Raw genomic sequence first — 17,048 nt, 5'->3', positions numbered from 1 at the left:
GGTGAAGTGCCGGGAACGCGGGACTTTTCAGCATCCCTGCGTCCCCGGGACACACGGCTGCGGGTGGAGCAGCCTTGGCGCTGCCCCGGCACCGCTGGCTCACACGCCTGAGGACGCACACACGTTCACTCACACACACGTTCACACACGCCTTCGCTCATACACACGTTCACACACACGTTCACACACACACACGTTCACACACGCGTTCGCTCACACACACGTTCACACACACTGGCGGGCACAGGCGTGCGTCCTGCCCGTGAGCAAAGCGGGGCTGAAGCCCCGGTGAAGCTGCTGCCCATACCCGGGCCGTGTCCCTCGGCTGCGGCCGCATCCACTGGCATCAGAAAAAGAGGCAAGAGACACGAGTGACCTCAAGGATGCAGCTGGGCAGGAGGCTCAGGAGCCTCGAGACATGGCCAGTAATGCCAGGTTCAGACTTGCAATTCATACCCTCTTCCCAGTTCAGGACAGTAGTTTTGTAATTACAGGATTTTTCTTAAGCCTCATTTTTTAAAATTATTTTTCTGGACTTTGCCTTTTCTATGCGGGATCTTAATTCTTCATTACCACAAAGGCTAATAGCTCAAGTCCTCTAGTATTTTCCACTTCATAAATTGCTGCAGAAGTCTAAACTCCCAGGGGGAAAAAAAAGACCAAAGGGCTATGTGAATGCACAGACAGAGGAAGGTGCCCTGTCCCACAGTAAGTATGGAGCTCCCTGCATACCTGCTCCAAGGACAGCAAACAGGGCCAGAGCGGATAAAGGATCCACTGAGGAGTCACGAGCTGCCAAACTTGTGATGGCTGCTGTGGGAAAGACTCATGAGGGATGGGACATAGAACCTGCAAAACTGCAAGACATGGGCATTGTATATGGAACACAACTTTTGGGTGAGCAGGGGCTGCAAGCATGACACAGAGAGTGACAGGTAACACACAGTCACTAGCTGGCAAAGCACAAATAACACTTGACTAGGTTATGTAACCTGCAGGGGCAATAAGGACCAAAGAGTAGAAAACTTAAGCCTAGTCCAGGGCCCCTCACCTGAAAGCCTGAGGCACCTTGTTGCTCCATAATCAATCTTTGTTTTAGGAGTAACACCGAAGCATGTAATATTTCAGAGTCACAGAGTGGTTGGGGTTGGAAGGGACCTCTGAAGATCATCTAGTCTAACACCCCTGCTACAGCATTATAAGCATTTGTGAGATCCCTCCTCAGTCTCCTCCAGCCTAAACAGACCCAGCCCTCTCAGCCTTTCCTCATAGGGCAGATGCTCCATTCCTCTAATCATCTCTATGGCCTTGGACCCTTTCCAGAAGTTCCTTTTGAGAGACAAGGACTCTGCTGTAGAGAGGAGTCTGGAGTACTATTTTTTTCAGCAACATGGGGTAATGAGGGACAGGAGAAAGTAAGTCAGCACTGCATCATTTGTAGCCATCATCTCAGGTAGTTCCTGCATGTCTGAAAGGATTTCATCTCGCTTCTCTAAAACACAGGACACCCTTGATCTTACAGCTTTACTGTCTGCAGATTGCAGCAGACACTGCTAATGTCAATTACAGTAAGATCATACTCTCACAACCATATGGGTCAGAAGCTGGTTGTTCAAGGATAAAAAAGACTGTTCATAAAAAAAACAACCCTAACAGATTCTCATTTAATCATTCCAGAGTTGGAGATTTAGGCTTGGGTGTTTAATTCCCATGTCTTAATCCAATACTGAGCATTGTATGCATACACAAACATGGAGAAGAGATGAGCTGTCACTGTTTATGTGCTCTCAAAGCTACAGGGATGGAAGTTGCATGCCAGGGAGAAAACAGTGGTGCCAAAGGTACAAAAACAAAACAAAACAAAACTAAAAAAAAAAAAAAGGAAATAAAGACTGAATAGCAGAACATATGAGGGTAAAGAGGGTAGATTGTACATGTTGGCAAGCAGTATACAGTAACATAACAGAAGGCATTTAAAATATTAGTGAGCTTTGAAACTCTGGCACAGACTTCATATGAACTGCAGTTTTTAGACACCTTAATTGTCTTCTTACAGGGAGGACCATAAAACTGTATCAGCCTCTGGCAAGGTTTTAGAGCAGTCTTAGGGCTGCTTTGAATGGTGTTCAGTTCCAGAACTGCTGCAGGCTGCGTTTTGCAGCTAGAAGCACTAAAACACAACAGTTAACTTTAGGATTATTTGCTGAAGGGCATGCTAGGCTGCTCGGCGTGTCCCCTCAGTTGTACAGCACAAGCAGCTATATAATGCCACCATGTATTTAATGTTTATCATACTCTCTGAAGGATGTTATTCTCTAAGGTGCAGTAATTTCAGTTTCTGATTGCATTGCTAGAAGTTAAGATGGCAGTCATACACATTTTGAGACACTGTATTTTTTGCTTAAATATACCAGTGGGTGTCTCTGCACTGCACAAAACAGCCATGTCTCTCTCTCCCTTTGCTTGATTAAAACATCCTTTGCTGGAGCCAGGGAACAAGCAAAGCAAAACAGGAGCAGAAAACGTGCAAAAAGCAGAAACAGAGTGCACGCAGCAATGTGTGCTTTCATAATCATCAGCCTGCAATTCCATAACACTCTTCCTACAGTCAGGTTATATCTGTAGTCCGTACACATACCTGCATCCCTGAGTACTTGATTCCTGTGAGGAATTTCCTCCCTGGAAAGAGGCACAAGTCATTTAGGATCCAACCATAAGGATGAAAGAGGCACAGCCTGCAGCACTTGTGGATCAGCAACCACTGACCTCACTTTGTATTTCCTACAACAAACACTCACAGCATCAACCATGGCAGGAAGGGGGGCAGGAATATGAAAAGGAGACAACAGATTCTCGTTATTACAATAAAATGGAGACACAGGCCACCATGAGCTTTATGTGCCCCTACCCAGTATCAGCAATCTTTTAGAGGATTAGTAAGATTAGATGCCCCTATTGTTTTGCTAATGGGTGTTTATTTGAAAAATGGCTTTTCTTGTAAACATACTGAAATGACCATATGTTACTCCAAACTCCAGTACTGCCTTGGAATACTCCTAAAAGCAAAGAATGAAAATGATGTTCCAGCCGCACATTTAAAAAAAAAACAAAAAAAAAACCCAATTAATTTGCCCTTCAACTCTGCTGCTGTGGAGTCTTACCTGGTTGAAGGTGATATATTAAAATAGCTTAAGAGTACTCTTTCTTTGAAAAATCCTGCTGCAAAGGCTAACAGTCCATTTAAAAATCCATGGTTATTTGGATTCCAGATGTATATTTGCAGAGATAAGTTGAACTCTGACTATATCCAAGCCTATCATCCATAAAGTCATGCATGCAAGTTCCTTTTCATTGCTCCCAAATTATGCAAAATATTTCCCATTACATTAAAAAAATTCAAATGACAGTAAGAGTTTTAGAGTCAGACACCACCAAACTGAGCACTACTCTTGTTGAATTCCAAAATCTCCAAAATGAATTAAAAAGGCTATAAAGGCAGTTTTCATTATAGAGCTTAAAATAGAACGTACAGCAAGACCTAAGGTTAGCATTAGTTTATGTATCTTACAAGTCTCGTTTCAATACCTTGCAGTTTAATAATTCGGGCTGTTACTTCCTGTGCTTGATCTCCTTCATGACTCAGATGTTTCTGGAAAACGACTCAAACATTTTTGAGGGTGCAAAATAACAAAATTAGGCAACTTTAATGGGAAACAACTTTTCTGTTTGTTTTTTTTTTAATGGGATTATCGTCTCTATAACCCTCTACGGGAGGGAGTAGGAACTTGAGATCTGGCAAAAAAGCTTGGAGCTCAGACAGATTTTTCTCTACAAACAAAAATATTCATATCTTATGAAGAACAGGAGCAGGGAAGAAATTAAGATGATGACATGGGAATTTGTTTACACTTACTAACTGATACTATGTCTTCTAGATACCAGCCCAAAGCTTTTAACTTTGGACTTTATGTTACTCTTAAGTTACATTGGGGTTTGGTTAAGAAGCAGTCACATCGGATCCTGGGTTGGGTGAGCATAAAATTAACTGTGCCTCTCAATAAGCAGTTCTCAACTTTCCCGTTAATATAGTCCCACAAATTAAAATGTTTAACTTTCCCATGGAATTGTTTTCTAATACCAGGATATCAGGTTTGTAGCACTAGATGACTCTAATGTCACTTCAGAGAAGCAGAAGTTGCCCTGATTCTCTCCTGAGTCAAAAATATAGTCTCTCACCAGTCTGGTCCATATTCCATGGTTCCGTATAGCCAGATCCATAGAAGTGTTTAAACACATGTAGCCACAACCTTCCCATAGCAAAAATACCAACCAACCAACCAAAAAAAAACCAACCAAACAAAACCAAAATAAATAGCATTATTAGAAAGCAAATTGTGTGGTCCTACATTGACAATTTCTCATACAAGATAAGACCTACTGATGCCCACAGTTAATCATGTGAGCCAGCTGAGAGACGATCATGTCATGAACACAAAATTCCTCAGTTTACTGGCAGTTCTACACATTGTGGATACCAATACTTAGTTACTTAAGTTTCAAGTCTTTACATTGAAAAATTATTGTGTTACCTTAGTTTTTTCATCCTACTCTTATGCATTATGGGAACCTTTACATGAGCTCAGTGTTTTTTTTCTATTAATTCCTGTCTCATTCAGTATAAAAGGTGAATACATATGATACGGCATTTCTGCAATAATTCTTTATATTCTCACCAATGACTCTATTCAGGTGTAATTTGCAGCTAAATAGTACTTAAAAAACCCCTCATGTTCTTTTTTCATAGTGCTGATGAGTGCAGTTCCCAAGGGTTCTCCAATGTTCCTGGCTTTGAAACTTCTGTTCCAAAAACACAGGTAGGAAAAGATTATAAACTCTTAATTCCGTTATATGCAACCAAGATACAAAATGACGTGGACATTCCTAAATAAATTATAAATAACTCAACAACTAGATGTTCCCCTCAAAATATTAATAGCTAGTTGTGGTTTTTTGGGGTTTTTTGTGGTGGTGGTGGTGCTTTTGTTGTGGGTTTTCTTTTCCAGAAATGCTGAACATTTTCCATATTCTTTACAGGAAAGTGTGAAAATAGGAAAGATTCTGAAAAATCAGACCTTAGGCTGGCATTTCTGACTGGTTGAATGGAAAATAAAGAGCACGTGTCTATTGTTTTTTTAATAAAACACCACCAAAACAAAATTAAAGTGGTTTGCACAGTAACAGCCTGTGAAGGGTGTGGAACTTAGTTCTCCTATATTGATAACTTGTTTTAAAGCGTTCTGCTACTTGAAATAATGCAGGTTAAGGCTTTCACAACAAAAATATATAGAAATTTCTAAGAAAATCTCTTATTTCAAACCTCAGTGATACTGCACACATAATCTACCTTGGCCTTTGGATTTTGCTGGGGTTTTAGCTTCATATCTGGAGGGAATTATATTATGCATATTTGTATGCTACTTTTTATTTGCTTTTTCAAACAAAATATTCATTAGATACAAAAATAAAGTATTCATTTACTTCAAAGGAGAAGTATTGTTGTGTGGTACATTCAGCATATCTGCAGAGGTTACAATATGCCCCAGATTTCTGAACATTTAACTATACTTTGCTGATATTTTCAGAAGCCCTTTTAGAAGGAGCATTTCTGATGGAAGACTTTCAGTCACAGCAGGTATTTGGTTATTAGGTACTTAACATTAGCTATTAGATACTTCCCACTAAGGTGTGACAGACACCTTGGTCTTTTAGCACATTTATTTTTTATAGCCAGCTAATCATCACATATTAGCAACTTGGGATTTAACCTCTCCTGTTTCCTAAATCTGATCTGAAATCTGCCTGACAGGACAAGGTACAGAACCAGATACAGCCTCTCTCTGATGTGGCAGGAAATGGGAAGAAGAGATTAGTGCTAAAATTGTATGGCTATTGTAATCTGATTTGTTAGTTGCTGTCAAGGTCAGTAATGGGTGGTTTCCTTGTTACTGCTCTTCATGTGGGAAATATGGACATGCCTGTATTGAGGCTGGAGTGCTGCAGTGCTTGCAAAGCTGCTGTGAGAAGAGCTTACCATTCAGATTTCTCAAATAAAACCATCACAGGATCAGCTTGGTGGTAAAGGCTGCTTGCCAGCACAACCCTAACACATTTGTCAATGATCATCAGTACAGGAAATAAGGTGAATCAAAATGATCTACTAGTGGTAAGAAATTTAGGGTAGCATCCAAATACTTCCCCAAAGACTACCGTCATCATCACTTTGAGGTTTAATTCTTATTTCATGAGCAGAACAACCCTGCTTAAGCATCCCATTATCTCTGTATCTTTGTTTTCTTAATATCCTGTTTTAAGTGGCCTAACCCCAGCTTTATCTGGTTCATCAGTCAGACTACATCTAGTACAGTTTTTCTTTCCTTCTGTCCTGATAAGATTGTACACTGTGTGAACGCTGTGGCGAGCTTTTATGTGAGCAGTGTCTGCTCTTTAAAGCATGCTTGAGTCCTACAGCTACAAGGTAAGTGGCACGGCAGCTTGTCACATACCTCCTAGTGCTAATGACAAGGTGAAAACCCTGAAACCTCTGTATCTGAAATCTGTTCACTTTGCCTTGACTACATGTGCATAGAAGTAGAGCTAGAGAGATACAGATAGATATAGATACATATATGTAGGCATGCCCCTATGTACAAATGAATATAGAACAGTATTCATCAAGGAAGAAGACAAAGAAAAGGACTATATCCTAATTTTAATCTAATACAGTATCTTCTTTTAGAGCTCCAAGAAGTCTTTAATCTTCCCAGCAGTGTATGGCTAAACTTAAATTAAAGCATTCTCATGGGACTGACACAAATTGGTTGCTTGGCAGTTGAGATCATCTAGTAAAAGGCTAATCTTTAAACTACAAAGACCAGGAACTTCAAAAGATTATAAGTTTTTCACTTATGCTTTTTCGAGCAAGGTTTTTTCCAAAAGGACACAAAAGTGAAGGAATGAAGAAAGGGATTTGTAACAAAATGCATACTTTAAAAGGTTTCTATTTTTTTAGAGTAATATTTTTAATACATTTTACCATTAATTTTGCCAAATTTATTTTAGTGAATGTTTTTTAAATGAATGTTAGCTATGGATTATAAGAGGTTACCAGTGAGAAAGATACTGAAATAAACCTCTCTCTTAAACCTATGATTATGTAAAAGTTTAGCTGAAATTCAGAAAGTTCTTTGTAAAACTACAGTCATAATTATTGTGGGGCATTTTGAATAATGCATTCCAAATTTTCAAGTTTTGAATGTTTTAATGTTAAGAACCATGATAAATATTTTCCCATTTCCATCAGTAGAGGAGGGAAGAGTAAGGATTTCCACCAGGGCTGCTCAGCACTGGTGAGACCTATCTGGAGTGGGGGGCCCAGTACTTGGGTTCCCCAGTTCAAGAGAGAAATGGACATACTGGAGCAAGTCTAGTGAAGGACCATAAAGATGATTTAGGGATCAAAGCATCTGACCTAAGAGAGGGCTCTCTCTGGCTATAATGTCTGAGGAATTTTAGCCAGGACAAGAGATGGCTCTAGGGGGTCTCATAAATGTGTGTAAATACCTGATGGGTGCTGAGGAAGGAAGACAGAGCCAGGGTCTTCTCAGTGGTGCCCAGTGATATGATGGAAGCAATGGGCACATATTAAAAATAAATAAATTCTATTAAAGCATAAAACCCCCCTTCATTACTGTAAGGCTGGTCAAGTACTGGGACAAGTTGTCCAGAGAGGCTGTGGAGGCTCTGTCCTTGGAGATACTTAAAAATTGACAGGACATGTCCCTGAGCAGCCTTCCTCAGGTGACCCTGCTTGAGCAGGATGGTTGGACCAGATGATTTCCATAAATCCTTTCCAACCTCAAGAGGTGTGTGATTCTGTGATCATATATTGTCCTGTATGTGTTTTTATACAGAAAATTCCAACTTTTAAAATAAAGTGAAAACAATTTTGCAGTCTCTACATATTCAGGACAAAAGACCTTTCCACATAATTTAAAGACCTGGCTCATACAGTACATGTAATGTAGATATACTTAAGAAGTTTTTCTTAACACAGTGATGTTTTAAAATAAATATATGCACATATACACGTGTATGTATAATATAATGAAACGTCAAAGACTTTCCTTATTTTTCACATGGAATGAAGATTTTATATAGGTTAAATACCTCCACAAGTATTTGCAGAACTGAGGATTTTAATTTCTTTTTAGTTATTATAATGCATTCACTACAGAGACAGTAATATTTCTGCAGATTGCATTACTTAATCCTTCTCTGAAAAGCACCCTCTTTTCCAAGTGGAGCATGTCATGATAAGCAACTCTAAACTATAAAAACAGCACAATTAATTTCAGAAGCAAGCAGAAAAATAGTATATTTATACAGACACACACAATTTCAAGTGCCTAGGCATTAATCATGTTCTGATCTTCCCTCTTCTTTTTGCAGAGTACATCTTGCTTAAATCTTTTTATCATTCAAATGAATGTATCTATTAGGAAGCCTTTTGTGGTTTACTGCATATGGTGGCATTATTGAATGCTATATGGACCGTTTCAAAGTAGACATAAATTGTGTCTCTTCTGCTATTCAAAAGGAGTGGAGTTGATCCATGTAATTTCTTACAGTCTGATTTTTCTTCCAGAAGGCCTTACTTTTCTGTTAACATCATATTTGCTAAATGTAAAAACTATCTGAGCTTCATCTTCCGAATAGAAGGTCACTAATGTGTTTATGTTCTCATAAAGTTAGGCAACATGGATTTTCAGTGTGGTGGTTTCTTATCTCCACCCTTTAGGATTCAGACTAAAAGTCAATATTTATTGTTTTGAAGTAGCAGAATGTTTTACTTAAGGCAAATCTTTTCAGGGACTCTAGGAATGACAGTGTTTGCCTTATCTACCCTCAGGTTTTTACTCATTTATGATAGAAGTGATGCTTTCATATTTACACTGCACACATTTCCATCACACTATCCTTGTGACATACGGAGGGCTTCAAACCTCCTGGCCAGTTTTGAAGTACTGAAGTGTCAGAACTAAATTCTTACACAGTTGGTGAAGGCAGAGCATAGTAGAAATACTTTTTTTAAAATGGCTTCACTTAAGGAAAAGCTGCGTTAAATTAAAGATCATAAAATCTGCATGAGACAGAGCATCCCTGTAGAAGACCAAAATTCAAAATAAACCACTCTGAAGATGACCCATTAAATTTATCCACAAGAAATATGTCTCCAGTGCTGTAGGATTAGTGCGTTACTAATTCTAAACTGAGATTTTTCATAGATTAAAACACAGGGAAACAGCCTGTGGTTAAACTGTCCAGTCTGCTTGCCACATAAACCTTGCTAAATTACTGTCTGAGATTTGCTCCATCACTGCCTGATTTTGTGCTTACACATTGGTGCTTGCATGCTTTTCTTCTTGATTAACAGTTAACTGTGGCAAACCACAGCCAATAAACACAAGAGAAATAAAAACTCTAAGACAAATAAAGTATTATCCATATAACATTTCATTTAATGCCAACAAGGCTATAAAAATAAGTCAGAAATTACAGCTCCAGTGAGGTTAGTATTTTTTTTCTTGATGGTTTGGTGCTTTTTGTGTTTAGCAGATGCTATACCTCAAGGGAAAACACAAACAAACAAACAACTCAACAATTATAGTCTGTAGTTAATGCCTCTGTAGTCCCTAACATTTTAGTGACTAATCACAAGCTGCATCATTACACTACAGTACATACAATTCCTCTCTTAACAGGGTAGTTCACAAAGAGAAATTTAAGTTCAGCCTTATATCCATGAGGGCTTTTTCATTCAATGACATTCTAATGGGAAATTCCAAAACCATTCTGAGCAGCGACCAGAACTTGAAGGTCTCTGTCCTGGATGAATGAGACGTAATTTTTTCTTCTTTGTATCTCTTCCATTAAATCCTCATTTATTTTCCACATAGCTTCAGTTAGAGACTCTTAATCCTGATGGGATTTAAGAAGTAAATGTTACTGGTGTGCAGATTCTATCTGGGAAAACGCACACTTCCTGGAAGACATGTAAAGCCAGGGAATGTATATTATTAGAAGCTATGAGTTTTGAGGATATAGGTCTTAGGTACCTGAAATGACAAGAGGTGCTTAAGTCCTTTTGTTAACCTTCCTGTCTGCTTCTCTGCAGATATGTCAAGACCAAATTGTACCAGACCAGTTTAATCTCATCATACAACAGACTAACTGATCTTAGGGACAGACAAAAGGAAGTAGATGTCAAACACTGGAAACTTTTTAAGGTTTCTTATAACAGACTGAGCAAATTGGGGAAGGTGGCTTAGATAAAAGTGCCACTGCCTGGCTACAAAAAGAGTTGGAAAAGAATATTCAGGGCAAATAGCACTGTTTCAGAGTAGAATGGAGAGGTGTGCTTAGAAATGTTTGTCAAGGGCCTGTCCTGGTATGGTATTGTTTCATATTTGCATTGTTGAGATGAGTGATAGAAAAGACTACATGTCTAACTAAAGTCAAAGATGGTCTAGATAGAAGGGGAGCTAGCTTGCCAGAGGACAGATTTGAGTTCTAAATGGAGTCTTGACAAGTAGAGATGCATTCTGAAAATATAAGTGCACTCTAGGAAAGGATCTGTGGGTTATCCATGATGATTCCCAAGCACAGGCAAATAGCATCATATTGCTGCAAGAAATCAAGACATCAGACTGCAATGTCAAGCTGCAGAATGTGTGAGCTGGGTCTTCTACCCTGCTTGTGTCTGGAAAGGCCTTGTTACAGTACCATGTTTTGGATGCAACAGCAAATGGATGTGAAGCAGTTGGACAGAACTGAGACATCCTGAGAAGAGTCACTGTTCTGTGTGGAAAAAGTGGACAAAACAAGATTGTTTGTCCTAGAGAATGGGGACTAGGTGGTGACATGACAGTAATCTATTAAGCAAAATGGAAGGTGGAAGAGAAGAAGGTTAACCTGTTGTTATGCCCATAGTAAAGAAGACAAGAAGTGATGGCTATAAATTACAACAAGAAAGCATCAACTTAGATACTAGTGAATTGAAGTCTCCAACTTGGGATCTTTGTAAAAACAAGAATGGTATCGCTCAAGGTGATCTTAGCTCACAAATTTGGCTGCACTAGGCAGTCACTTTAAAGCTCCTTCGGCCCTGTGGCTGATTGTCTTATTGGCGTCTAAATCTCAACTAGACTGTTTTCCTGTAGGAAAAGCTGCAAGCAATAGCAAAACTGAGTCCTGAATATCTTCCGTACCCTTTTAAGTTATCTAGACCATAGCAATATTACATTATGAAGTTGTAGAAGATTATTTTGCCCATATTACACTGCAATAACTGAATGATGGTGAGAACACCTGCTGCTTTCTGTAAGAAGATACTGCAACATAGGCAGTGATTAGTTCATTTATTGCCCTGCCTGGGACCTGCTCAGGCATAGCATAACCTGTCAATTACAAAAACAGAGAGAACTGCTGAAAATGCCCGTCTGGAGGCCACATTCGTCTCACTGATCCTATGTCTACAGTATAAACATCTACAATTGTATGACTCATGCTAATTTCCATGCATGGTGAACAGAGAACACTAGGCAATTTTAGGATGCAATTCATTTGACTTATTTGAGATGTCTTAGGGTGAGATGAACAGAAGTGCTTATTTTATTTCCATTGACTAGATGCAGACTAAATTAATAGCTCAGATGGGGAACTCTGCATGGGAAACATCCTCATTTTCTAAGATAAATTCTATCTGGTGTGCTGATTTCAGAGTCCAACAGTATCCACATAACAGTATTAGATACACAACAGTGCTCACTAGCAGCTGTTTGAAAGAGAAGGTAATAGATAGAAGACCTCACTCCATCTCTCAATTAATTCCTATGACTGTTAACAGCAGATAAAGCTAGGAGTTAGAGATTAAAAATAAAGTTCAAATTACAGACCTTATAAGAAAGGAGTATGATCATGCAAATTATGTTAAAGCCAGAAAATTAATATGTAAAATCAGGGACAGTATCTTTCAGCTGAAGGCTCTATTGATTAAAACTGCTGCATAAATGGCTGCAGTGCATTGATGTTTATTTTTAATTTGAACTACCACTTATATTGAAAGTATAGTATTTCTTCCCTTGGGCTCTCCAGACAAAGAGTTAAGATGAGGACCATGTTAAGTTTGAAGTTCTATATTCATGATCAGATTATAGTGTTTTCAATAATTAAAAAAAAAATATTTAAAAGGGAGGGGAAATTCTCCTCACTTCTAGTCCTAAGTTTTTGCTGGAAAATGGCAGCTTTTTGTATTTCAGTATTTTCAGTAAAACACTATTTTACAATTGAGAAAATAGCAGAATGCACTCTATAGCCTCAGTCTTTGGGTCTGTAACCCTGACTTCCTCTACAAGATCAAGTAGTTTTATTTTCCTGTGGACTCAATAATTTGTTAAATTAAATAAAATCTTGCCAAAATATGCATTATTACCAGCACCTCCCTTGAAGGACCAGGTGTCCTTACTGGTTCTATAATGCCCGGTTCTTCTGCCTCACCCTTCTTCCATCTGCTTTACCTCCTCTGTTTTCAGCATTTGTCCTCAATATATTTCTTTCTCCTTACATTTATTCTAGTGTTCTGTTCTGGGATTGCCTATGACAGTCAGATCCTATGCTAAAGGCCACAGTGTATGCACCCAATTAGCAGAAGCATTTAATTGCCAAGCTCCATTCTGAATATGGCTTTGCACAGCCTCTTAGCTCTGGGGCTGATAGAAACAACATTTTCTCAAGTGCATACAGGATTGATATTTGATGGCTTGAGGATCCAGGATAAAGAAGCAGACATAGACCATCCTCTAGACATATTCCCCATACACAGCATCAGACTGTATTTCTTTAAGCCTTTGAAAAAATCCATCAATTTTAGCAGGAAATGATTTGCATATAAAATAGAAAAAGTGCCCTGATGAAGTAAATAGAGATTTCAATAAGATTTCTCATAATTCACTGTTGGAGCCCTGAAAAATTAATCTAGAGAACCTTTCTCTGAACAACAGGGGTTTATGCAGCAGTCTCAAGAATTTAATTATAAACATATTTTTAGATAGGTCCTTGGGAGTGGTGTTGAGATGGAAAAGACTGTGTGAAGAAAGAGTTACTAGTTAATTTCACTCCTGTTTTAACAGCTGCAAGACTTTCCTATTCTTGACCACAATTTTGAATCCCTAATGAAAGTTTCCATGGATCTTCCATGGCAAAACCCTATAATCTTGCTCAAGGGCAAAAAATCAAACTACTATGCCCTGTAAAAATCTTAAATATTTTTTGTACTGAGCAGTGTTTCTAAATATGGCATGAAACACTGTTGTATTTTTAATTGACCATTACAGGTCTATACTCTCTAAACATCAACAGCTTATTCTAAACACTAACACATTGAATGTGGCTTTGCTGAAATGCATCACAAATAAAATTGTTATGTTTCCCTAAAGTAAACTGCTAAGTACTGAAATTCAGACATTGCTGGAGAAATGTATTCATTTCTGCATCACTTTCATGTCACTGTCACACACACTGTCAAGATTAAAAAAATCCTTGCACACAAAGGCTGCTAGTGCTGATGGGGTCAATGAAACTACATGGTGAAGCTTTGTTGATCAAGCTCTTAATTTCCTGGTTAGCCTTTTAAATACCGTAGGAAAATTGATTCATCAATATTTCATGTGCATGTTCACTTATTTTCCAGTGACCTCCTGATAACTGGCATGTTCCAGACTGCAGTCACTAAAATTACATTACAGACAGGAAAAGCCAAATGCACAGGTGGGTAAATAAGCAGATTCCAGAATGCCTCATGGTTATTGTTCACTGTAGTTAATACTGAGAATTAAGCTGCATCCTCTTACTATGATTTAAATTGTCTTTTATAAAGAAGCGGATGCTCCAAGCTAGAGAACCCAAGTACTTGTGAGATATTCCATAACATAGTAGAAACACAAACCAAACAAATCAAATGTAAGAGGACAGAATCAGAAAATAGTACAAAAGGCACTGCCTATCTCCTCAGTGTCTGGCTTGGCTTAAACCTTGCTGCAAATTGTTCATGTGTGGAGAAGCAAGGACTCCTTCAGAAGCAGATGCTGAGCATTGTTTCTAGCTGTGGCTGGGCTGCTCCTGACCTGGGCAATGGCAGCACTATGCATGGTACGAGCTCCGCTACGTTGCACAACTGACCTTAAAGCAGCCATAGGTCAGGGCCACACGTGACAAGTAAGATCAAATGTTATTTTTCCATCCAGTTTCTGTCTTTAAGCAGAATCTGAAAGTCCAGGTGCATTAAAGGCTTTTAAAGGCATGAGGATCTGTTTCAGACATTAGCCGGGACACCATCATGCTGTGAAGTGATACTTTCTGATTGACGCAGTAATCTGCAAAATGCTGCAGCTGGATACCAGCAAAGCTCCTTCCGTGTACAAGCCTGACATCAGTAAAGCATAAAAGATAGAATTGCCAATCATGACTGCAAAGCGAACGAGGATTTTAGTGCCATATATAAAGATAGCAAAAAGCCAAGATCGGAAAAAGCCACTGGTAAGTAATTAAAAAAAAATAATTAAAAAAATTCAACAAGCAAGCAGTCTGGCAGCAGTCTTTTTTGAGCTCTATACTGATTTTCAGCTCACAGCTGCTGAACACCAGCTGCACACACCTTATGTGGCAGCACACATGCTATTCCTGCAGCTTTCCAAAGGCCACACTTGGTGAGCTGATCAGTAGGACTGGGAAAGGAATGCAGTTTTTCTTGTCTTGTAGGAATCTGCTGGAGAGAACAGATGGCCTGATCACATCACAGGTTAGACATTGCTAAGGATGAGGAGCCTCTACTGCTCTGCTGAGTGAGGAAGAGTGAATGTAATCTCTGCAGTGTTACTGCTCCTTATGCAAAAAAGGCTTTTTACAGCTGTCACTGATGGAGTGACTTTATTACCAATGTCACCTCATACTTTGCATTAGGAAATTTTGTTCAACTAGCACATACTTTTTCCAAAATAGGTGGGTTTTTTTCAGGCTTATGGCTTGACATTTTCCATGTCCAAGTGCCCAAAATATTGTCTTTAGTGAATTGCAAAGACTTTTCACTTTAGAAAGTCCGACTTTGGGCAGTGATGTCATTTGACAGGGAGATTTTTTTTGCATTGTAAACCAACTGCCCAAGTGAGCAAAGATGGCTGCTGTGTTACCAGTTAAAGGTGTAATGAGTCAGGATGCATGACTGAGACTCTCAGAGTATATTCAGACAAAAAAATGTACATGTGCCTGATCTCTGGTACAGAGAGCAGCTGGCCCAGCATTGCCCATGGCATCATTGTATTCTCTTTCGACTTACAGCAGGGGGGGCGTCATTGCCATTGCCTGATGGGAAAGGTTCCTGGCTGTGCTCTTTTCCTAATGGTCCCAGTGACTTGTTTGTCCGAGTGCTTGTTGGCTCAGGTCAAAACTGTGACATCTCTTAAGAGTACAGACAAGTGAGTGTCAGTGCCCAGAGTCTGTTTAATATACTAGTACAATTTTGACCTCAGAGCACCCGATCCCATCTGTCATCTTCACATGCAATGTGACATAGTGGAGGAATTTAATAATTCATGACTGGTAGTAAAATTAAGGACTCATTGGTGCTATGGGATGCTTAGAGTTGTAACGAATTGCCTTCAGATAGGTTACTTGAACTCTTGTGTTGGCTTACATGTCAGCACCTGTGCAAATTCAAACTTGAGAAAGTCAGTGTTGGCTTTATTCACAAAGGAGAGCATCCTCCAACAGCCTTTCCTGCTTTTTTGATAGGAAAGTTGTGTCAAGTTAGTTCAAAACTTCACAACCTATTAGATGTGGAAATACAAGTGATGACCTCTAATGTGCTTGGAAAATACAAAAGAAATTTGGAGTTATTTTAAATATTAATTAAATCAAATCTACTGTAATTAATACAATATAGCTTTTGCTTTGCCATGGGAACATATGAGATATTTACAGATATTAGGTCAGAGGGGGAGCCTTTTAAGATAACCTTTTAATACAGAGCTTACATAAGACCCTATATTCCAGTTACAAGATTTGGAGACACAATATGTACTCATTCTGTCATGATGGTATTAAAAAAGCCCTTATTGTTTGGCATCAGCCGTAAGTATATGTTTAATAAAAAGCTATCAAAAGATTAAAGCCAGGGTCAAAATCAAGATAATTAATTTTTTTTGTCACATCTGGCATTCAGTAATTATTTCAATGTCTTAAAATGCAAGTGACCAATTCCATAAGAAATGGATTATCCATGCACATATCATGAGGCAAATCCAGACACTTCCCTTGTAATAAAAACCATTCCCTTATCTCCCAAGAACACACTGTAGATTCTCCACAACTCAACATACTGATTGGCATATTTTAGACTCAGATGTAGTGATGAAATCACAGTACCACTATGAGGACGCAGGTTTACATCACTAGCAGACACAACCATCCTCTCCTGACCTTTATTTTCCTCAAACCTTTTGGATATGGTGGGTATGGAATTGAAGCAGCCAGCAGACTGACTTGAGTTTGGCTGGCAGACAATCAGTGTGTGATGCTTGGGTTCAGAGCCTGCAAGCACGGTGCTCGGGGAGATATGCTGGATTGAAGGATGGGAAAAAAATGGCCATAATATGATTAAAATTAAAAATTGGCTGTGACCACATGCTAAATAAGGGAGCAGTTAGATAAACTGTGGTTTTGCCTGACTATTTGTGAGAAGTGCTCCAAATAAATATCAGACATTAATAAAACAACTGGTAACTGTTCAAACAAATTATAGCTACATTAAAAAGACATGTTTTGTTTTTCAAAGGCTCTGTCCCACATTAAAACCAGATTATTTTTTTTCTTTGAAGTATCTGGCCTTTTTTTTGGGGAAATGATTGATTTTTCAATTCCACAAGGCCCTTGTCCAG

Source organism: Chaetura pelagica, unplaced genomic scaffold (genome assembly GCF_000747805.2).
Source record: "Chaetura pelagica isolate M959 unplaced genomic scaffold, ChaPel_1.0 scaffold108, whole genome shotgun sequence".
Taxonomy (NCBI): domain Eukaryota; kingdom Metazoa; phylum Chordata; class Aves; order Apodiformes; family Apodidae; genus Chaetura; species Chaetura pelagica.
This window is presented reverse-complemented; position numbering follows the sequence as displayed.